The sequence below is a fragment of the Ursus maritimus genome, unplaced genomic scaffold (genome assembly GCF_017311325.1).
Source record: "Ursus maritimus isolate PB19 unplaced genomic scaffold, ASM1731132v1 scaffold_14, whole genome shotgun sequence".
NCBI classification, from domain to species: domain Eukaryota; kingdom Metazoa; phylum Chordata; class Mammalia; order Carnivora; family Ursidae; genus Ursus; species Ursus maritimus.
Genome location: NW_024423786.1, coordinates 3,032,975 through 3,056,465, shown reverse-complemented (window position 1 = coordinate 3,056,465; position 23,491 = coordinate 3,032,975). Strand labels below are relative to the sequence as shown.

The window sequence follows — 23,491 nt, the reverse complement described above, 5'->3', positions numbered from 1 at the left end:
GCATCACCTGTGTACCCGGCGTGATGCCAGACACTTTCCCCACATTCACTCAAAAGAGCCCCTCCACTGGCCTAAGACAAAGGTTTTGTCATCTGCACTTCACAGCTGAGAAATCCGAGGCCAGAGAGGCAGCAAAACTTGCCGATGTGGCCCAGCGAGTTACAAGCCAGGATCCAGACCCCAGCCCGAACAGCCCAAAGCCACATACCCCAGGCCAGCCTGGCACCGTGCACAAGTCCTCCTGGACTCCCCCAGCTCCCCACCTCCCAAAACGCCTGCAGGACCTTTCACAGCCTGCAGAGGGGCTGTGGGCTACAATGTCACGGCAGCTTCTCCGGAGCTCAGACGTCCCCTGCTTGTTGAGCTGAACCACTCCCTCCGTGGCCAGACCCACTGGGCCTGCAGTCTAGAGCTGATGGATGGAAGGGGCACCACACCCCAAAGACTAAAGCCCCAGCACGCCCTCTTAAGCGCCCCCAGGTGTTCCGCAGATGTTTCTCTGAGGGGAAAACAGTGCAATGACTGAAATCCCTCCTGGGAATGACAGCTTGAAGCCATTTGGTTAGAACCCATGACCCGACTCACACTTTTCCAGCGCTCTCACAGAAACTGACCCGCTCTGATCTTCTCATAATGCTCGGAGGCTGGTATGAGGCCGCATTTTTTCGAATGAGGAAATAGAGCCATGGGGGTGGTCTCCTAACCAGCGCTTGGCTGTTTCGGCACTCTGGTGAGTCTCCCAACTCCTAATAAATTTGTCCTTTCCCCTTCTCTGCTGTCACCTTAAGATGGTATCTCAATCACTCCCCTGCTCAGTGCCCAGACTTCCATGTACTTCTTTCTCAAAACCACACATTCTTTTCCATCCCGCTCAGTCCTTGTGTTGTGGGTTCTCTCCAGTCCTTCATCCCTTTCCCGTTTAAACATCCCACTTTTCCAGTCTCTTTGGGACTGCCGCGACATCTGAGCTTTCCCTGGTGCTTTCTCTCTGCTCTTTCTGTGATGATGACAAGGTCTCGGTGTGCTGTTGTGATTGTCCACGGTGAGCCCCTCTTTGGCGGAAGCCAGGATCCTGGAGCATCCACCCATCACCAGGGTTGTGGAGTTCCCTCCAGGGCTGTCCCACCAGGGCCTGATTCTGGGCCAGTTTCTAATTTCATTTCTTGGTTTGAAGTTTCATCACTACCCAGGTCAGGAGAAATTGAGCTCCGTATCTGGGGACACCATCCAAGGCCAGTAAGTAGGGTTTTCTCACCTCTGTTCCTGGATGAGACAGCCCCTGGAGGGCCCCCCGCTTCATGCAGGAGCCTCCTTGTATGAACTCACAGGTGAGGTCTTCAGTACCTGTCCCCATTGGGCGTTAGAACCCCAGTCCTGACCCCTCTGTGGGCATTTCAGGTCCATCTCCTGCACCCCATACAAGCTGGAGGTCTCTCCTTCTTGTTCTTGGCTTTGTGTTCTTTTTTTTTCTCTTTAAGATTTTATTTATTTATTTATTTGAGAGCGAGAGAGTGAGAGGAGAAAGCACAAGCAGGGGGAGCAGGAGAGGGAGAAGCAGACTTGATCTGAGCAGGGAGCCAGAGGCAGGGTTCGATCCCAAGACCCAGGCAGACACTCAACCAACTGAGCCACCTAGGCGCCCCTTGGCTCTGTATTCTGATAAGAATGGTTATGTTTTATCCAGTACTTCTGTGCATTTGTACCTGGAAAGGGAGCCTCCCCTAGCCCCTCAATGCGCCATCCTGGCCAGGAACCTAAGAGAACGGACGGTAAATATTTAAGCAATTGGGGATGCTTGCTTATCAGTTCTGCATTTCCTACGCAGCTTCCATGGAGAAAGTGGATATCTCAGGTAACCAGGAACAGCACAGATGCGTCCTTTGCCCTCGGAGGCTCTTCTGGGGCCTGAGGGGAGCAGCTCATGAGCACGCATGTTAGGACGCAAATGTGCTGGGTGCAGACGGGCCCCAGCTGTGGGAGTCCCAGGTCACATAGAGGCATTCCGGGAATCAAAGCACTCTTCGGGGCTCTTGGAACCAGGCGAAAACCCAGGGGCTCACCTGACCCAGCCCAGTCGGCCAGGAAGGATTACGTGTTCCATCACAGCCGCATCAGCCTCTGGGCTCCTGCTTCCCACATCTGGTCACACTATGTCATCTCAGACGAGAGACGAGAGACTCCGCTGCTTCTTCCAGTCCCACAAAATAGTCTCTCCTCCCAACGCATTTTTGAGCACAGGAGGACTTACTGATGATTTGGGCAGGGGGAGGGTACGGATTACATTATAGTGATAGTTTTATATGAATATTTGACATCACAATTCATAAGATGTCATTTGACCTCACATCTAACAAGGGTGTTTCACTGTTACTTCTCCCAAACTACACCCAGCCACTCTCCACCTTTCTCTTCTCTCTTTTCTCTTTCTTCCTATTAGCCATCTCTCTTAGACGAGTGCCTGAAAGCCTGCCTCTAACTGACTTGGGTTAAAAAAAGAAAGTGGCTCCTGGGAAAAGGTAGGCAGTCAGCTTCAGGCATGGCTGGATCCAGGTACTCAATGTCACCAGAATATAGAAGCTCTGCTTTGCTCTTAGGCAAGTTCTCTCCTCTGGTAGCCTTTGGGGCGCTTACCTCTTCAAAGCTCCAAGTCCAGTAGAAAGATCATCTCTCATCTGAGCCATCCCACTGAATTCCTGGAACTGGGAATTATTGAACAACTTGGAAACATGTTCATTCCTGAATGCATCAGGGGGCGCCAAGACGATTTGCTGTTCTGATTGGCCCAACCTTCGTCACATACCCGCTGCTGGATCACAGCCAGCCCCATCAAACTCTCCCCCATCTTTGCCTCTCTCTGGAGCTTGTGGCCCAAATCCCTTTTTCTTGTCTCGAAAAACACTGGAGACTCCCTGGATGTTGGAGGCCTGAGGAGGAAGCCTGGTTAGAACAGGCTTGTCTCAAAGTTGGCTTTTCCAGGTTGCTGAACGCTTTGGGGTGGCTAGGGGTACTCTGCGCCTCACCAAGACAGCCCGTGTTGGCATTTCTTTAGGCCAGCACCCAGCCCCGGGCTCACAGTAAGATGGCGAATGAATGGACGCATGAACATGCGGATGGACACTGACCCCAAACGTGTCCTGGTAAGGAGGGTGCGGGCATATGGGACCCCAGCACAAGGTGAGCCCTGACTCAGTGGTCCAGTGGACAGATCCTGCTTCAAGGGGAGCGGTGCTCCTGGAGGAGCCGCCCTTGACTCGGGCGACGGGGGGGTTGTGGGCATCTCCACCTTCTCTCGAAGCCCCGGTGTCTGCGCTGCCTGCCGCACCTGCCCCGGCTCTGTGCTGAGGGGCAGCTGGGCCTTCAGGACACCTGGGCAGGCAGCCTGGGGCCAGCACCGTGGGGCAGGGGCTGGGCTCCAACTCACAGAAAAGGAGACTGAAAAACCCAGCCCAGCTGGAGCGGGGAGGAGGGGCCTCTGCCTGGCCTCTGTGGCTTTGTTGTCTGGGAGGGAAAGATGAAAAGCCTTGGCAGGGGGGGCAAGTAGGAGGACAGCTCATTTGGCCGGCCACCGAGGAGGCCACCGGGGAGGGGACACAAAGATGAGGCCATTGGAGGGACACCTCCTTTCTTCTGGCCCATTGCAGCAGCCCAGCCTGACCTTGGGGTGGGGGGGCAACGTCAGCAGGTCAGGGGAGAGAGGGAAGCAGACAGGCAGAGGGGGGGCAGTGGGGCATGGGGCGCCATCTGGAGCTGGGCGGCGTCTGGTCACGGATTCCATTAGTCTTGGAAGCAGGTATGTGGGTGGCCACTGGTGGGAACTGAGGCCTTTCTCTCCGAAACAATACCCGGGGCTCACAAAGGGGCAGTGCTGGTCAGGCACCGGCTGCACGCTCCAGCCTGGGACCCTCCACGGAGACGGGCGTGGCGGGTGGGGGCCCAGGCTCAGGAGGCCCAGCCTGACCTGGGTTTGAATCCCAGCTTTCCCACGTACTTCCTGGGAGGCTTTAAGCCCTTCCCTTTCTCTCTGTGAGCCCCAGTCTCCTCATTCACAAAGTTGCCCCAGGAATTCTGTTCCTCTGGGTCTTAGGGTGACTATCCAGTGAGACATGGAGAGGCGGTGGGGTGCGGTAGCTGGAAGTGCAGCTCTGGGAGTGTGACCTGCAGCAAACTATTCTCATTCTGTGAGCCTCGGTTTCCTCATCTGTAAAATGGGGATGATGAGAATATGACTACTACTAATAATACCCACTTCTAGGGTATTTGAAGATTCAGAATGCTAATACGTATAAAGCACCTAGAATAGTGCTTAGCACTGAGAAAATGCATAATAAATATTGGAAATTATCATTATTGATCCCTCATCACACTACCCCCCATTAATAGTAATGGTGATGTGGTTGGTGTTGTTGATATTAACAGAGTCCGGCCCCTAGAGCGCCTTCTGTCTGTGGAGACCCCCAGCAAACAATGGACAGTCTCAGCTGATTGTGGACAGGACACTAGCAAGGTTGCCCGGTGTAGACAAGCACGGACAAGGCAGAATGACTGGCTAGGGGTCAGGGCATCTCCTGGGGGAATGCCGTCATCCAAGCTGGGTATTGAAGGACGAGTAGGAGTTTTCTCAGGCAGGTTGCAGTGACTACAAAGGCTTAGAGAGGCGCAGGGCCCTGGTGCCTCCTGGGAACAGGAAGACTTACTGTGGTGGAGGGTTTGAAGTGGAAAGCGGCAGCAGCAGAAGCTGAAAGGCAGGAAGGGGGTGGTGAAGGCTCTGAGCACCAGGATGAACAGGAGGCCTTTACCCCAGACGACAAGGGAGACAGAGAAGGGCTTATGCAAGGAGCAAAGGCATCAGATTTGAGCTTCACAGAGACCCTCTTCCTGCGTGTGGAGGGCGGATCAGACAGGAGGGACGACAAGAGGCATGGAGGTAGGTGAGGGGGCTGCATCTGGGTCCAGAGAGAGAGGACACAAGGCCTGACCTCCAGCACCTGAGAAGGGATGGACCACCAGCCCCATACCTGGCGGCCTTGCCAGGAGCTGGGGGGAGCCTCGGGCCTGCTGTTCTCTATTCCAAGACAGAGCCTTCTGCAAACCTTAGGATTTGAGGGCTGAACCGGACTTAAAGCTGGATGCGGAGTCGCGCTGGCAAGCAGGACTTGCCTCTGGATAGAGGAGCCGGCGAGGGACCCAGAACCAGCCTGATATTCTCACCTCGTGGTGGGTGGGGGACAGGGTAGAGCTGTTAACACAGCACCTCAATATAATTGTAGACATGCTAGGAAAGCATGGAATGGACGGGGAGCTCAGACATCAGAGGTCAGACGGAATGAGCATCTGCCTCACACATCTTACATGGGTTGCGTTTACGGTGACAAACTCTAAGGAGCCCATTTCAGCAAAGCTTACCGCCGGGCACAGCCCGGGGTAGGTGGGTGGTGTTCAGTGAGTGGTTTCTCCCGACTGGTCAGGGTCCTGCCAGAGCACATGAAGCCTTGAGTGGGGGCGGGGGTGTCACCAAATCTTTCGTCCCCTAGCTGCATCCCTCTGAAATCGCAGTCAGAGTTTGCAAAGCCGTCCTTAACAAGACACACCGCCTGGCTCTAAACTCAGGCTGCAGGCAGGTTCACCACCTCCCTGACGCGTCCTCCTACACGGTCCACAGGCGACGCACTGTGGCCCGGCATGGCACGTGGGCGCTCACGCCACACCTGTGCAAGGGTGCCATTCTGCGGGCAGCTGGGAAGTTGTCCCTAGTGATGGATTTATCAGCTAGGGAGGTTTTTGGCTGCAAGCTGCCGAGAACTCACCTAACAGTGGTTTGAATACATTGGGGTTCCTTGTGCACTCCTCGCCAGAAGTCGGGGAGTGGCTCTCTTGAGTCTTTGCAATGTTCCTTCAGACAGGTGGCCTCCATGACCCCACTGAAGGCAGAAAGGGGGACATCTGTTCTTTTCTATCCAGAAAAGCAAAACCTGCCCCGAAACCACTAGTGGATGTCTACGTGAACAGCATGGCCAGAGCGGGGTCACGGAGGGGCAGAAGGGCCCGGAGAAGGAGTGAGGCCCTTCCAGCCCCAAGAATGGAGACAGCAGGGCAGAGGAGCGGTGGAGTTCTTTGATCAATCGTATCTCCCAGAGAAGTCCACCCTCGTTCAAATGCATGTGCCCAGCCGGATTTCTCTGAGAACAGAGCTGACAGCCCAGGGTCTGGAGCTCTGTGCCCCTACCAGGGAGAGGGATCTGGACTGTACCAGCTAATGCATGCAGCGGATGTGTCCTTCAGAGAGGACGCTGGCGCCCGCAGAGGGACAGTGATCTGCCCACGGTCACCCAGTAGGAGAGGGCACAGCCCTCAGGAGTCCCGGAGTCTAAGGCTGTCTGTGCTGCTTCCCTTGGGTTGGTTCGGAACAAGCTTCAGTTCCTGTGTCTCTGTGGTTAGATGAGGGGTGGGTGCTGAGGTCACCAGATTTCGAGTCCCAGCTTGTCCAGTTCCAGGCCAGGTGGGTGGCCTGATGCATGCAGATGGGTTCTAAGTGGACCAGGGTCCCCAGGTCAGAGCCAGCCACACAGGACCCAGGGTGGCCTGAGAAGCCGGACCAGTCACCTTCAGCCGTGACCCACCTTGTCTACTTGCCTCGATATGCTGTCTGTTTCCTTGGATGCCTTGACGCTTCTTGGGAAACTGCGACTCAACCTGTTTGTGCCTTAGTTTCCTCATCTGGAAAACGGGGTTAATTTTAGAGCAGACATCATGAGGTTAAGAATTAAACAGGATATAAAAAGCACTTCAAATTGTGCCTGGCACATACTTAGCACTCACGGATGTCATTGTCATGGGTCGGCCCTCTCGTGTGGGGGGCCTTGTCACCTGCGGGGAGCATTCATGTGTCCGCTCCACACCCTGGAGCAGCCGGAAAGCCCCGTGCCGCCAGCACACCCCATGCGTCCTGTATCTCTGCTTGTCCCGCTTGGCTTTACTCACTCGTGCTCCACGTGGTGGGGAACATGGCTGCAGTGACCCCAGATTCCCCGCTTTTCAAAGTCGGTGTCCCGACCTACTACTTTCCAGCACCTGTGCAAAGTCCCAGGGAAAAGAGCTGGCTGACCCAGCCTGGGGGACAGACCCAGGGCCGGGGTTCCCGAGGCCAGGGTGCTGGCATACTCCATCCCGCCCGGGGCCAGAGCATACCCTCCAGCCCGCAGTCTGGGAGACAAGGGGGCAGGGCCGCTCCTCAAAGCCACAGGGGGGCTGTTGCCAGGAGACGGAAGAAGGACGCAGGTCAGACAAAACCAGCAAATGTTCAGCACATGAACTTCCTTTCTGGAAATGAAACTCCAAAGTATAAAGGCTGTAACATGGCACCAAGCAAAGGGAAACGAAAAAGCGGATGTTTGGGCCTCAGAGCCAGATGCTGGAAGTTTTTTGGAAGTTTGTTCTGTAGTGCTGTGTGTAGTGTAGTGGTGTTCCAGAAAGTCAGAGGTCCTGGTACATGTGGATGGTTCCCCTCGTCTAGGGTGGTCCCATCCACATAAGAATGCGGTGCCCACCCACAAGGAGGCATTGGCAGAAGAGGCCAGTGCCCGGGTGGAGGCCTGCTGTGCCTCGTTGCTCCAGAGGCACCAGAGCCGGGACCTTGACATCACCTGGCCTCGAATTATGGGCGGTAGAGATGGCTTCGGCCTGAGACCCAAGCCTGAGAAACTCTGGAGCACATGACGGAGTGGGCACCACGGTCTCCGGCTGTTCTGATGGGATGACCTGGGGTATAGATAATCCAGGTGTTCCTGTGTAGGGGAAATGGTGAGAAATAAATGCTTGCTTTTTTCGAGGTAGAGGGAGATCTAGATTATATTGGAGACTTGTTGCTGATCACTGAAACTAAAGCCAAACTGCTTTAAATTTGAAAGTCAGGGAGCATTGGGGCATCTGGGTGGCTCAGTCAGTTGAGCGTCTGACTCTGGTTTCAGCTCAGGTCGTGATCTGAGGGTTCTGAGATGGAGCCCTGTGTCAGGCTCTGCACTCAGCAGGGAGTCTGCTGGAGATTCTCTCTCAAAATAAGTAAATAAATCTTTAAGGGGGGGGCATTATCTACTCATAAGCTTGAGAGTATGGCTTCAGGCATGGCTGGATCCAGGAGCCCAAACAATGATACATGGAATCTCTCTATTTCTTACTTCTGCTTTCCCGTAGTTGGCTGCACTTTCTTCCTATACGGGAGCAAGACAGCTGCCAACGTCACCAGGATGAGCTTCCATCCTCCCAATCGCCCCCAAGAGAAAGGCTTTTCTTTTCCAGTAGTTCTAACAAAATCCTTAGATTAACTCTGATTATCTTAACACGGTTATGCCCATCCGTGACCCAATCATTGACACCAGGAACATGGATTGTGCTGATTGGCCCAGGTGCGGGTCATGTAACTACCCTGGACCAATTCCTGTGATTGACCAGGCCTGGAATGCATGGCGTAAGGGGGGAGAGTGGACTCTTCCTAGACTGGGACCTTCTTGTGGGCATGATGGCACCCAGAGCCCCTCTTTTCTTTCCCTGCTGCCACTGAGCCCAGCAGGGGGCCAAGCCCAGGAAAGACGAAGGTTTCCCCCTGACTGGCAGGTGCATGGACTGTCAGAAACATCCAGGGTTTTCCATTGTCTGCTCTGAATGGGGGAAGGAGGGGACACTTCGCCTGAGAGGACTGAGGTGACTTGGAGAAGCGTGGGGCCAACAGCACTTAGAGACCCAGTAAGGGTGGGGGACAGAGATTGTTCACTTGGTCTCTTCACAATTTCTGTCAGAAATAACTACTGAATTTCTTTATTCACCCAAATTTTGTTGCATGCCCAGAGAGTGTCGATGCCGTGCTGGCAGCCATGACCACGACGAAGTCTCTGCCCTCGTGGGACTGGCCTCCTGGCTGGGGGAGACAGTCAACCAACGGTGTAAGCAGGAGGAAGGAGGGATGGGCGAGGTGGAGGAGGGAGCTGGGCTATGGCGCCCGCGCAGTGTATCCGTCAGCTTGGCTGCACGACGAATACCGCGGGCTGGCTGGCTTCAGCAGACGTGGCTCGTCTCACAGCTCTGGAGGCCGGAAGTCCCGAAGCCAGGGGTCGGCAGGGTTGGATTCTTCTGGGGGCTCCATGGGAGGATGTGTTCCCAGCCTCTCTCCTGGGTGTGCAGATGGCCGTCCTCTCCCTGTGACCTCACGTAGTCCTCCCGCTGCGCGTCTGCGTCCTAATGTCCTCCTCCTATAAAGACACGAGTCAGATTGAATGGGGGCCAACCCAGTGACCTCATTTGAACTTGATCACCTCTGTAAAGACCCTGTCTCCAAATACAGTCACTCTCTGAGGTGCTGGGGGCGAGGACTTCATATGAATTCAGTCCCTGGCAGGAGGCTTCCTTGAGGAGGAAACATCTGAGCTGGGCTCCTAGAGCCAACCCCTCTGAATCCTGCCAAGTCTGCAGCCGGCCTGCTCCCCCCAGCTGCACCCGCCACCCGCTGGGCACGGGCACCATCCCGGATGAGACTGCTGTCCCTAGCTCCCCGCCAGGCGCTGGCCACAACGTAGCTTCCTGTTGCCCTTAGAATAAACACTGGCCTCCTCCTGGTTACCATCGTGGCCCTGAGTGATCTGGCCGCTGCCCCGGATCTGGCCACAGCGACCCTCTGCTCCTGGGGCGTTCAGTGCCTGTCGGGCCTGCCCCGCCCAGCTCACGTCCGTACTGCCGGTCTCCTCCACCAGGGCTCGCTTTGTCAGAGGCCCCAGCCCCATCCAGTCCGTGCCCCTGTCACCTCTCACACCCCCTGGCCTTTTCCATCCTTAATGTAATTTTGTGATGACTTCATTCATGTCCGCGTCCCCCGGGGGGAGGCAAATTCCCCGAGGTCAGGGCTGTTCTGCTGTAAGTGCAGTGTCTCTCCAGCCAGCGCAGCCCCAGGCTCAGTAATGCATCTGTCCGATGAATCACAGAACGAAATTAGCAGCCAGGCTGGCAGACGCCTCTGGAGACCACTCGGCAGCAGCACGGCCCCTGCACCAAGACCCCTATGGGCCCCCTCGCACCTGCCCCCGTCCCAGGAAAGGCAAGCGGGAGCAAGATGAGGGATGAGGGGCCATGGAGAGCCCTTCCCAGGCCTGGAGGCCCCTGAGGACCGGCCCACACTCGCCTCTTCATGTTTATTTTCAGCTCAGCCTCCACAGCCCCCCTCTCAAGCTCTTCTTCCTACTGTTGTTCTCTTGTTTTCACATGCTAGTCTCCGTTTCCTGCGAGGCTTCGCTCAGGAAACGCCAAGCAGCAAAGGAAGCACAGTGCACAAGCCCGCAGGCCCTCGGGGCAGGCTCCGCGACCTGGCCGACTGCCTGGCCGCCGCCACCCCTCCGCGGGCCCTGGCCGGGCGCTGGGTGTCCTGTCCGCCCTGCAGCTTCCCAGGCACAGAGCGCCTCGGTGGCTTGGGTGGCTGAAAGCAGAAAGACAAGCAAACGCAAGTGACACTTTCCATCTATTCCGGAGGGTCTGGGGCGAGGTGGGGGGGGATAGTGATGGTCTTCTGATGCGTCACCTCGGTGTGTCCCTTGGTGACAGCCCCAAGTTGTCCAAACATGAATCCACGCTTGCTGTGAAGGCACTTTGAAATGTTATTAAAGTCCATTATCAGTTGACTTGCGATAATAAGGGAGGTTATCCTGGGCAATCCGGGTGGGCCCGATTTCATCATTTGAAAGGCCTTTAAAGCAAGACTGAGGACTCCCCTGAAAAAGAGAAGGGGTTCCGCCTGTGCCCAGCCCGCCTGGACCTCCCCCTCCTATGGATTTCACACTGGCTGAGCCAGCCGCCCAACCCCAGAAGCCACTTCCTTGTGATAAAGCCCTGAGACAGCACTAGAGCTGGAGACAGACACGGATCAATACCCCCCACTGGCCGCACTTCTCCAGCTGACCCCGACCCAGCCCAGGGCTGAGGCAGAGGCGACAGCACGAAGAACACAAGCCAGCATTTCTGAGCCCCTGCTGGGCATGAGGCACGTGCTAAGGATTTCTCGCACAACCTCGTTTAACCCCCAAGCAGCGCTGTGAGCCATTTTCAGTAATAATGCTCTAGACTGCAAGAAACAGAAAACCCAACTCCGGGGGCGCCTGGCGTCAGTGAAGCGTCTGCCTTCGGCTCAGGTCATGACCTCAGGGTCCTGGGATCGAGCCCCGTGTTGGGCTCCCTGCTCCCTCCTTCTGTCTCTCCCCACTGCTTGTGCTCTCTCTCTCTATCTCAAATAAATAAATTAAATAAATAAATAAATAAATAAATAAAATCGTTAAAAAAGGAAAGAAAAGAAAACCCAACTCCAAATGGCTTAAATCTTAAGGACACTGATGGTCATGCGTGAGAAGTCCAGGGGAAAGCAGTTTCTTTGTAGCTCAGTGATGTCTGCAAGGATATGGTTTTTTTCTTTTTCCTTTTCTTTTTAAGATTTATGGGGAGGGGGAGAGGGAGAGGGAGAGAATCTCAAGCAGACTCCCCAGTGAGCACAGAGCCTGATGCAGGGCTTAATCTCATGACCCTGCAGTCATGACCTGAGCTGCAATCAAGTCAGACACTTAATCAACTGAGCCACCAGGCACCCCATGCAAGGATACAGGTCTTCATCTTCCCACACTGTCTTCCTCAGCTTGTCATCTTGGCCTGTCAGCAAGTGCCCCTCGTGGTCACAAGATAGCTGCCATGGCCTCAGGCATCACTGCCACATCCACAGACAGAAACATAACTTCCTCCCTGGACTTCCCTTCTCCCAGAGATCCTCCTGGAAGACTTTCCCTTCCCTCTCCTTGGCCAGAAGCACATCCCATGCCTATCCCTAAACCAGTCCTTGGTAAAGGGAAGGAATCATGATCAGCACAGACCAATCAGATCTCTTCTCCAAAAGCACATGGCCACTCTGCCTGAAAGAATAAGGTGGTGCGGTTGTGTGCCATCAAGGCAGATGGGGTGTGTGTGTTTGTGCAGTTGTGTTTGGTTTCTATGCAACCGTAACAAATTACCACAAACTTGGTGGCTTAAAACAACACCCATATATGATCTCATGCTGTGTGGGCCAGAAGTCCAGGCAGTCTTGGCTTGGTTCTCCCTAGGCTCTCACGAGGCGGAAATCAAGGTGTCACTGGCCACGTATAGAGGCTCAGGGGAAGAATGTTTCCAAACTCAGGCGCTGGCAGAATTAGGTTCCTTTCCGTTGTAGGACTGAGATCCCCCTTTGCTTGCTGGCTGTCAGCCCCGGGGTCATGCTCCACACTCCACCTCATGTGGCCCCATTCGCCCTCCAGCCAGCAAGGACCCCAGTCCTTCTCATGCTTCAGATCTCCCTGACGACCTCTCTGTGCCAGCCAAGAGAGCTCTCTGTTTTTGTTTTTATTTTTTTAAGACTATTTATTTATGTATTTATTTGACAGAGAGACAGAAAGAGTGTGAGCAGGGGGTGGGGCAGAGGGAGAGGGAGAAGCAGACTCCCTACTGAGCGAGCAGGGAGCCCGACGCGGGGCTCGATCCCAGGACCGTGGGATCATGTCCTGAGCACGCAGGCGCCCCTAGAGCTCTCTGTTTTTAAAGGGACTCGTGTGACTAGATGGGAAAAATAACCCCCTTAAGATCAGCTGCACCATACAACATAACACCATCACGGGAGTGACCCCTCCCCACATTCACGGACCGCAGGAATTAGGGTGGAACCGTGAGTCATTCCTAGAAATTCTGCCCACCCTGCAGTAACCATGGTGCGCGCCACAGTCAGACATTTTTTTGGGAAAGAAAGGTGAAGTTTAGAAGGGTGACGTGAGTTGCTCAAGGCCATACCAGCCAGGGGTCCGTGTCGCAAACAACAGGAAATGACACCGGCTCACTGAAGCAGGAAGGGAATTCTTTGCGGGGGGTGTCAGGGGTCGGCACCGTCTGTGGGTAGGTTGGAGGGCCAGACTCAGGCCGAGAGCAGGGCAGGGCAGACCCAGCCGGTCCGGGAGCAGGCTGCTGGGGCGCCCTCCTGCCACCTGTGGCCCATGTCCCACGCCATCAGACGCCACCAGTGAGCTCAAATGAGCTTGCACCTGCGTGTGGACCTGCGTCCCACAGACTCAGCCGCCCACCCCCTTAGCATATCAGCTACAAACATCCCTCCCTCCTGCTGACCCAGACAGACACATTGCGCTCCCCTCAGTGTGGCTTTCTGGCCCCTGCCCATTGGTTGCTCTGCTCCATATCCCCATTCAGGGCTCTTAGCAAACCCAGCAGGTGCTGGCTGGCTGGCCTTAGCAACAAAGGTGAGACCTCAGTCCACCACACTGATTAAACATGTTTTCCCTGGACGAAATTCTATCCACTGGGGGCAAAAGCCATCAGTTAAATCAGGGGTTCGCAAACTATGGCCCGTGGGCCCAATCTAGCCTATTTTTGTACCTGATGCAAACTCTGATTTTAATCTTTTTAAGCGGTTGAGCAAACTCAAAAAGGAACGGTATTCCCGACACAGAAGAATTTCATGGACTTCAAATTTCAGTACCCGTGAATCAAGTTGTATGGGAACCCAGCCATGTTCATTCCTTTCTGTATAGCTGCTTTTGCACTAGAAAGGCAGAACTGAGTCATTCCAACAGTGACCACCTGGGCCACTAAGCCCAAAATATTCAGTACATGGCCCTCTCCGGGAAGTTTCTCTGCATGAAATGATAACGTCCTCCAACTTCTATGCTGGTCATTGGTGAACATTTATTCTGACATTTGGAAACTGGTGTATTCTGAGCAGGAGACTTGGGTCGGAGCAGGGGTAGGGATGGATTTTTTTCCCCCTTTTCTTCCCCTTTCCCTATCTGCCCTATAGGCAACCATTCTTGTATGAGTTCCGTGTACCTTGTTGCTGTGTCCTTGCAAAATGTGTGGTTTTGTGTCTATGCCGCATTTCCGTAACGGCACCGCGTTCTCTTCCTCACTCTGTTCCTCGCATTCTTCGCTCCGTGTTGCAGGTTTCAGGGGCACTGGTTTTGTGCACATCTGTCCTCTGCTTCTCCTGCTGAGTCTCCCACCCGGTCCCAGGGGCGGACACCCACCCAGTCCCAGAGCTGCCTCCCGCCTCCGTATCCACAGATGACCTGCGCCCTGCGGACTGATGCGAAAACCTCCCCCAGAAAATGTACCCCGAGGAGGAATTGCCGGGTGGGGGAGGCTTAGACAGAGTCTGGCCAAGGAACACCAGCTGGCTCCCGTGTCTTCTTTGATGGAATCCTATTCACCAAATGCTTTGGGCCTTGTCATTTTGTTTTTTGAGTTTTGATTTGAGCTGTTCCCCACCCCTAGGTTTCAAAGCTATTCATCCCGCCGCGTGCTCTATTCTCATTCTGCCCTTCCCATTTAGGTCTTTAACCAAGATCCGCCCCTGCAGGTGGCACAGACGGGGACCCAGGCTGAGCTTTCTCTGTGGAGAGGGATGCGCTGGGATTGTGGCAGGAACCTCACTCGCGATGTAGTTTGTGTTCGTGCACCAGCAGAGTCGAGTTCTAGATCCAGGGAATTGCAGTTGGAGCAGAATTGTCACCGCGTGAACACAATAGTGACTTGACGAGGTGGCTTACAAGGGAGAATTACAGTTCCAGGCAAAATGACTATGAACTATTACTTCACCTTTTTAACAGTCTCAGTGCTCTCCAACAGCACTTCCTGTGATGATGGAAACGGCCTACGTCTGCACTGTCCGATATGGTAGCCGTAAGCCACACGTGGCTACTGAGCACTTGACGTGTGGCTAGCAAGGCCGAGGAACTGATCTTTAGTTTTATTTCACTCTGATTCATTTAAATGTCAGTAGCCCGGTGTGACTAGTGGCTGCCATATTCAACGGCACAGATCAGGTTAAGAAACGGCGGGACTGTCCCTGCGCTCAAGCATTTATTTGAGGTTTTGGAAAAACAAAATGACTAGAAAAGGAGGCAGTTGTGAACAGAGGGTGGGAGCAAACAAGAGTTGTGTGCCTACCGTGTGCCAAGCACGCGGATTCCTCAGCCCCAGCTCTCATCCATGAACGGGGGCGATGTCCCCATTGAAAAGCTGGGGACACTGAGTCTCAGTGAGGGGAAGGGGTTTGATGAGGGCACCCCTTGATTAAGAGCCTGGCACAGGAGGAAACAGGTACAAGCCGATCCCCAATCCTGCATGGCTCTGGGAGCCCAGAGGCCCCCCGGGGAAGGGACGGGACGGCTGCCGGCCAGCGGGCACTGGCAGATGCAGATCCTGGTGCCTCCCCAGGGCATGGGCGTGGCCCAGGTGGCTGACCCGGCAGCCTCCAGGTCCAAATCCATCGGGTGGGCACTTCACAGTCGCCCCCACAAGGCAGCCCAGAGCTAGGTTTGGCTGGAGGCTGCCGCAGCCAGTGGGACATGTGGCTAGAACGGAGTCTACACAGGGCATGTCTCTGGAAGCAGCATCTCCCCCAGGGACGTTCTGGAACTTGTGTGGAGGGAGTGTTTGCCTCGATGACTAGGGGGACAATGTTCCTGGCACTTGGGATACAAGCCTCTGCACAGGTGCTGTGCAACCCAGGATGGCCCTGTGCGCCCCATGACTTCCAGATGTCCCTGGACATTCATTTTGTGAAAAACTCGCTTTCACTACAATGATCTAAGACAAGACTCTAACTCTGCTTTACCTATAAATACAATTTTTTTTTTGCACAGTTTTAACGTACAGTGGATTTTCCAAGAATCAATGCTGTGTGAGTAGTGGGAAGGTTCCACCTTGTCTGGAATTTTCCCAGAATTGCTCCTCATTTCAGAAGCACGTCACAGATGCTGACAACACTTGTGCGTAAGCAGCTGATAAGGAGCGCCTGTGTCCGCTGACATTCGTTATGCTGTGTCCCAGTGCGTCTGCACGGCCATCTATCCACCTCTCCACCCGTCCGTCCGCCTACCTATCCATCCGTCCATCTGAATCTAGTTTCTTAGCCCTTCTTTCAAAATGTCAAATATAGGAAAAGAATGTCAACAATACGCAATTGTTGAGACTAAACCTTACTAGCCTCAAATTCAAACTTTGCCGTTTTAACAACAACAACAACAAAAAGCAGAAACAGACCCATAAATACAGAGGACAAACTAATAGTTGCCAGAGGGGAAGGGGTGGGGGGATGGGCAGAATGGGGGAAGGGGAGTGGGGGATACAGGCCTCCAGTTATGGAATGAGTGAGTCAGGGGGATGAACGGCACAGCACAGGGAATATAGTCCGTGGTATTGTGACAGGGTTGTATGGTGACCGATGGTAGCTACGCTGTGGCGAGCAGAGCGTAATGCGTAATCACCATGTTGGACGCCTGAAACTAACGTGACCCTGCGTGTCAATTATACTTCTATTTTTAAAAAATCTCAGGCATTATAAGTAGGTTTAAGCATCTAAAAATATCATTATGTCTAAATATTTATGTATTGAAATATATATATAATAAAATTCCTTTTCCCTTTAAATCACTGTTAAACTATCACATTGTTTCAAAGTATTTGTGAAGATTAGGCATATTATTTGCCCAGCTCATTTTGGGATCACACAGGGACATTCCAAAATAGCCATTGTAAAAAGAGGGTTCCCATACTCCGAGTTGGGGTCCTCTCCATCGGGGAGCGAACTGAGCGGCGGAGGTGTTAAAAGCATAGCTCTCGTAGCACCCGGAGCTCACTGGGTGCTGGTGTCTGACGGTTTGCTGTGCTGCACACATTCTCCTAGGGTCTGTGCCATTTTTTGCCATATCTGCATAGCACCTGTATCATTATTATTTGATGAACATTTTCCCTTAAATCATCTCACTCTTTTGACTTAAATAAATTCATTTAAAAGAAGAGTATTTGGGGGCAGCTGGGTGGCTCAGTCGGTTAAGCATCCGCCTTCGGCTCAGGAGTCCCGCATCAGGCTCCCTGCTCAGTGGGGAGTCTGCTTCTCCCTCTCCCTCTGCCCCTCCTCCTCTGCTCATGCTCTCTCTCTCCCTCTCAAATAAATAAATAAAATCTTTAAAAAATAAAAAATAAAAGTAAAAGAAGGGTACATCACTGTCATACAGGTAAAACTAAAATTGTTTGGTGTGCTTGCTCATTGTTTTTAATATGTGTTAAAAATAAATGCTTAGCTGTTCAACACACACGCACGCACACGCACACACACGTTCATCTGAGCGCCACCTCAAATGGCCTCGCATGCTGGTGAAGGTGGGAGCTCCCCGTGTTTGGAAGACATATTGAAATATATATTATAAAACTCCGTTGTGAAATAAGGGTTAAGAAAATATATCCAGGTGGATGGATGAGTGGCTGGCTGGCTAGGTGAACGGATGGGCAGGTGGATGGATAGGTAGACGTGCAGACTCACTGGGACACAGCACAGTGAAGGCCGCTGGACACAGGCATTCTTTGTCAGCTGGCTATTTTCTTCATCTTCATGGGACCCAGGGCCCCTCTGTGTTTACTGATGAGTAAATGGAGGAATGAAATGAATGCTTGGGGGGGAGGTCACACGGCAAAGCCATAGTCCTGTGGGGCGCAACCCAGATTTGGCCGCTCCCAAGACCTCCCTCTGCGTCACAGATCCCAAGAAAGGGGGTCTGTCTGTTGGAGACCTGGAGCCAAGGGCCAGGAGCTGCAGGACAGGAGAAGAGCAACATCTGGCCTTTGTCAGATTGTGTAAGCTGCTGGGCTGGTGGCCAGATGTGGCCGTCAGCCTCTGACAGGAGGGAGACATTAGGGGTTCACCCCAGGCTCCGGGCAGTGCACAGATGTGGCCGGCTGGAGGCAACGCCCGACCGCACACGAGGACTCAGGTCTGTCCGGGAGGGAGGGTGGAAGGGGCTAGTGGACAGCCTGCCAGGCCCACCTTTTTCCCCAGAACTGCCTGGAGCTGAGAGGGGGTCCTTCTCCAATGGCCTCCGCAGTCACAGGACCCCCCCCCCCAGTTCCTCCATGGCTCCCAATGGGGAGTGGCACAGAGGCGCAGGGGGCTCACAGGCCAGGGAGGCATGGAGCGAGGAGGCTGCGCCTTCTGGTTTGGAACTGGCGAATTGTTAGCTCCTCACAGGGCTGACCCCCATTTTAAGGGAGAAAGAACAGCCTCGGGTTTGGGAACAGACAGAAAAGAAGGCCTAGCTAGAACTGACTCACTCTGGTTTGTTGTTTTATGTATTTCTCTGGTTACTTCCTACATATTACAAAATACTGGCTTTTCACTCCTGGTAATAATGTTTCCTATTAAAGGACATCTGTATTAGTAAGCAATAGGGTCAGTGACCAAAAATGTCTACGGTTTAGGAAACTCTACGTCATCCTCCCACTTTCAGGGTCCGCCCCTCCGTGAGGTGGGCAGGGAGGTTAGCCCCTGATTCACTGGAAAAGCTGATCAGAACTGGGAGGTTTGGGAGCTAGGATGCCACCGGGATCTTGTGGCTCTCCTCTCTGTCCTTTCTGAAACAATCTAAGAGTAGAAGATGTTGGGGGAACCTGGAATCCCCATCCAGGCTCTGGATTTGTCCAGGCCCGATGTGCCCCTCTTCTTCTTCAACCCCACTACTGCCAATGGTTTCGTTCACTGATTCATTCAACCAACTTTTCCTGGGCCGCTCTGTCCCTGGGCTGTATGCCCAGAGGAAATCCCAGTCTGATGAGGGATGCATATCCTAACAGGACACCTGAGAGCATGTGAGCTCTGGGAGCCCATTCGAGAGACAGTGGAGTTCTGAGACGAAGTGGCATTTGCATTAGAGAAGGGAGAGTGAAGGGCCAATAGGATTTTCCAGACAGAGCTTGCTAGGCTCAGGGTGCACACTGAAGATGGAGGAATCTGTGTGATCTTGGGCAAATTACTCTGTTCTCTGCACCTCAGTTTCCCCCTCTGTAAAATGGCAGCAAGAAGAATCACTCCTTGAGTTGCTGGGGAGGGTAGATGAGTTGGCACAAAAATACTCAGAAGAGAACAGTGTCAGGCACATGGTAAGGCCATACAGGCGTTGGTTGTGCTTGTCATGCGCAAAGGCCCCAGGAGTGACACACAGGAGAATGAGTGGGTCTGGCTGTGCTGTGCCCGGTGGTCATCACCTGTGATGAGGCTGGAGGGTTGGTCAGATCTTGGAGGACCTTCGATGTTGTGTTAGGACATTGGAGTTCTTTCTAATGGCCACAGAGAGCATTTTGAAGGGAAGAGAGACAGGGCCAGAGCTGACCTCTGCTCCCTTTGGCAGTACAGTGGGCACTGGAAGGGCAGCACTGGGCGTGGGAAGGGAGCAGAGGGGCTTCTTTCCAACCACGGGGCCCTCCTGAGCGAAATGTGTTCTTTCTTCCTTGGGATCTTTGCTTTGCAACTTCGGAAACTTGTCCATGAAGGGGCTGGAATATCAGGGGATCTGGACTTCTCTAGTTGCCATGGGAAGCCACAGAGGGCTTTGGAACAGGGTCAGAGCTGTCTTCTAGGAAATGACCATGAGAGCAAGTGCTGATGGCCCAGGCGTGGGGGGGGGAGGAGAGCTGTTACACGATGCAGCGTCAGCTCTGTGACCTTGGGGCTGGCGGTTTAAGGAGGCTGGACCTGCCGGTCACGAGGGGCCATAACACCCAGATCATTCAGCAAGGCCACAGGTGACCCTCTGCCCTGTCCCCAGGCAGCCATCTCCTCCCTGGAGCCAACCCTCTGGGACCCATCCTTATGGGAAACCCTACTTAAACCACTGGGCCACATGGTCCAGGCCTAGGGCCGATGGCTGTCAGATTTCCAGGCCCAGAAAATCCTTTTCTTTTTCTTTTTTTGAGATTTTTATTTCTAAGTAATCTCTACATCCAACATGGAGCTCAAAATCACAACCTCAGGATCAAGAGTCACATGCTCCACCGTCTAAGCCAGCCAGGCAGCCCTTAAGCCCAGAAAGTTCTAACAAAGCCTTTCACAAACCAGGATACTCACTACTGACATGACAGATTTGCAGTCAATCAAGAAACATTATACAAACATGTCCTATCAGATCAAACCATTTTAAATTGCCCTTTTAGGTCAAAAGCAGTAAAACCCAGTAATCCACTAATTCCATATGGCTCAACCCAATACCTGCAGAGCTCCACCGGCTTCCGCCATCTATGATACGTGGGGCCTTCCAAGGCCTGGTGACATAAGGGACGGCGCGACAGAACAAGGTCAGGCTTGGACCTGGACCCAGGTCCAGATCCCTGCTGGCCCCCAACCATCGCCGTGACTTAACCTTTTCTTCCTCTGAGCGATATCAATCTCCTAAGTCCAGGGGATGAGCAGTACCCAAAATAGCACACACAAGGCCCAGCCCAAAGTTGGGGCGTCCAATCAGGGTCTGTCCTGCCTTTTCTGATCTGCTGCAAGTCCTCTTCTCTAGCTCTACTGCCCCCCATCTGTACCCAAACACACCTGCTGCCTTCCCTCCTCCACTCAAGCCTCTTTCATTCTACTCAACCCCAAGTCCCCAAGTCCTCCAGGACACCTTCCCTGCTCTGCTGACCCAGTGCCCTCCTTGTCTGTGTGAGGGTCTGGCCCTGAGTCCAGTGGGTGTGGCCCTGAAGAGTGAAGGCTCTGGGCTCCCTGCCACGCAGCGGTCCCCTCAGGGCAGGGGCTGTACTCCTTCTCCCCACCCTCCTCCTTCCCACTGTTGTCCCCATCTGCACAAACCCCGGCAAAGGAGTGGCCACAATATAGCATGATGCCACGCCCTTTGCTGAGCAGCCCCCCTGCAGCACCCCTGGGCTGGGCACTGGGGTGGGAGCTGAGCGATGGGCCAGACTCTCCGTCCTCACGTATGACCTCCGCTTTAGGTGGCCAGGTGTGTGATGGCGCTTTTTACTGAGGGGAAGCAGGAGGAGCAGACAGAGAAAGACAAGGGTACTGTGAGGCATCAGCAATGCGTGTGGGACATCCGGGTGGAGATGCCAAGGCAGCAGTTAAGCCGGGTAAAGTTGTCGGAAGACTGGATCCCAGAGGCCAGAGCCAGAGACACATTTGGAAAGTCATCAGCACTTAAGGCCACAGCACTGGCTGAGACCCCTTATAGAGTGAATGGATATAAAGAAGTTCTCAGGTGGGGTCTGAGGGCACAGCAGCCGGCATAGAGGGGTAGAGATGAAGAGGAGGAACTAGCAAAGTAGACGAGGAGGAGTGCCGGGGAAGGAGGAGCTGTCTCCCGGAAGCCAGGGGAAGAAAGTGCCCGGGTGAGGGAGTCTTGTAGAGTTTACTGCTTTCTGTGTAGTAGTATTCATGAAATGTACACCAGGAAATGTATGCCAGGAAATGTACACCATGAAATGTACACCAGGAAATGTACACCGTGAAGTATATACCATGAAATATGCACCGTGAAATGTGCACCGTGGAGTGTGCACCGTAAAGTGTGCACCGTGAAATGTGCACCGTGGAGTGTGCACCGTAAAGTGTGCACCGTGAAATGCGCACCGTGACGTGTGCACCGTGAAGTGTGCACCGTGAAGTGTGCACCGTGAAGTGTGCACCGTGAAATGTGCACCGTGGAGTGTGCACCGTAAAGTGTGCACCGTGAAGTGTGCACCGTGAAATGTGCACCGTGGAGTGTGCACCGTAAAGTGTGCACCGTGAAGTGTGCACCGTGAAATGTGCACCGTGGAGTGTGCACCGTAAAGTGTGCACCGTGAAATGTGCACCGTGGAGTGTGCACCATGACATGTGCACTATGAAATGTAGTATTCATTTCACGGGCCAAACGAGATGAGCGCTGAGAAGCAGCCATTGGATCCAGCCTCAGGGCAGGGATGGGGGACAAGCTGAGACTTGGAACAGCAACATGTAGCAAAGGCAAGGCTTTCAAGAAGCCCCGCCCGCAGGAGACAGAGACCGCAGTAGCTGGGGGAAGCCCGATGGTGGGGAGGGTTATTTTGCTTGGTTTCTGGGTTTTGTATTAAGGTGGGGATATTATAGCACATTTATGTGCTTATGTGAGTGAGCCTCCAGACTGAATCAGCAGGGTGATGACAGACTCAGTTAAATACCAACTAGATAAGAGTAGCACTCGGTCTCCCTAGGGAAACACTTTCTCTGCAGCCACATTTTATTTCTTGGAAAATTCTGAAGTGTGTCCTCATCTGTCCCACTCTCCACACTCTGTTAGTGGCTTCCTCTTCCTGACATCATTGCATGTGGCCTGTAGGTCACCTAATGAGAACGGCAGCTGGGCTGGGTCATTGCAGACTTGCTTTCCAAGCTTCCCTCCCGCCCGGCGGGGCCGCTGACGTGGGCCTGGAGCCAAAGGCCCCTCAAAGGAACTGAGGCCAGTTCCTCCAGGTCTGCGTCGTGCGGCTTGAACAGGCTGTTTGGGCTCCCCGTGCTTCCGCTTCCTCATCTGCAGAACGGGGGTAATGGCAGTACCTACCTCATAGGGCTGATGTGGGGAACAGTGCCTGGCACCTACTAAGCGCTCTGTGAAAGGTTTAGTTGTTGTTAATGCAGGAAGTTGCACTTGGAGCAGGGCTTCTAAGACTCCAGTGGCTGTGGGGATGTGGGGAGTGTAGGGACCAGTGTGCCAGAGCCAGCCTATGCTAGCCGTCCCCTCCAACCCATTTTCCTTGTTGAAGCCCTTAAATAATTGGGGGAGGGGGAAGCAGCATCTCATAGTGGGAAGATGTAGATACTGTTGGGTTCAGCCTCCAACTCTATTCAGAATTCCAGCCATTGAAGTCCTTACCTCCTTACTACCTTTTCTGCCGGGAAGCTCATTACCTGACAAGACAGCCCATTCCATTCTTGGTCAGCAATCCCCGTGAGAAAGTTCTCCTTCGCAGTGAGCTAAAACTGCCTCCGTATGATTCTCCAAGTCTCACCTTTGCTTCCCCCCATCCTGATCAAGCATCACTCTCTGGGGCCTTATAAAGACTACTCACCTCCACCCTTGAGTCTTCAAACAGTGGCCCTATACCCTCGTGTCTTCTCTTCTTCAGGCTGTGGCCCAAGCCTTCGGACACCTCACAAGGTTTCACGCTTACGCGAGAATACCCACCAATGGGGTTTTCACATTGCCAGCTACCAAACCATATCCCCATTCTCAGCTTGCATTAGAGGGACGTGAATGCAGGACTTAAGTCAGAGTTGATGGCTCAGAAAACACAAAAGTTCAGGATTAGCCTGGCTTCAGGCAGAGCCTGATCCAGCAACTCGAATAATGTTATCAAGGACCTCGTTTCTATTGTCATCTTTAGGCTCTATCTGTAGCCTCCTGCATCTCTCGGCCATCCCCTGGGAGTCACCCATGGCTGTCACAGCTCCCCACCTCATCCTCACATCTCACCAGGCAGGCAGCAAGCGGGTCCGCGCGAAAAAACCCAGCAGACAGTTCTTTGCGTGGCATTGGCTCTGTGTGCAGGCCTGGGTCAATCGCAGTGGCCGGGGCGGGATCATGCTAATTAGCGTGGGGAGGAGCCATGTGCCCCGTCCTCCTCTGAACAGCTGGGCTGCTTGTGG

General features: G+C 53.7%; 1 protein-coding gene across 2 annotated transcripts in view; it reads left to right on the top strand.

Annotated features, from left to right (window-relative positions):
- EFCC1 (EF-hand and coiled-coil domain containing 1) overlaps window positions 1-23,491 on the top strand; it is a 41,093-nt gene that overhangs the window by 4,971 nt on the left and 12,631 nt on the right. The window lies entirely within an intron of this gene.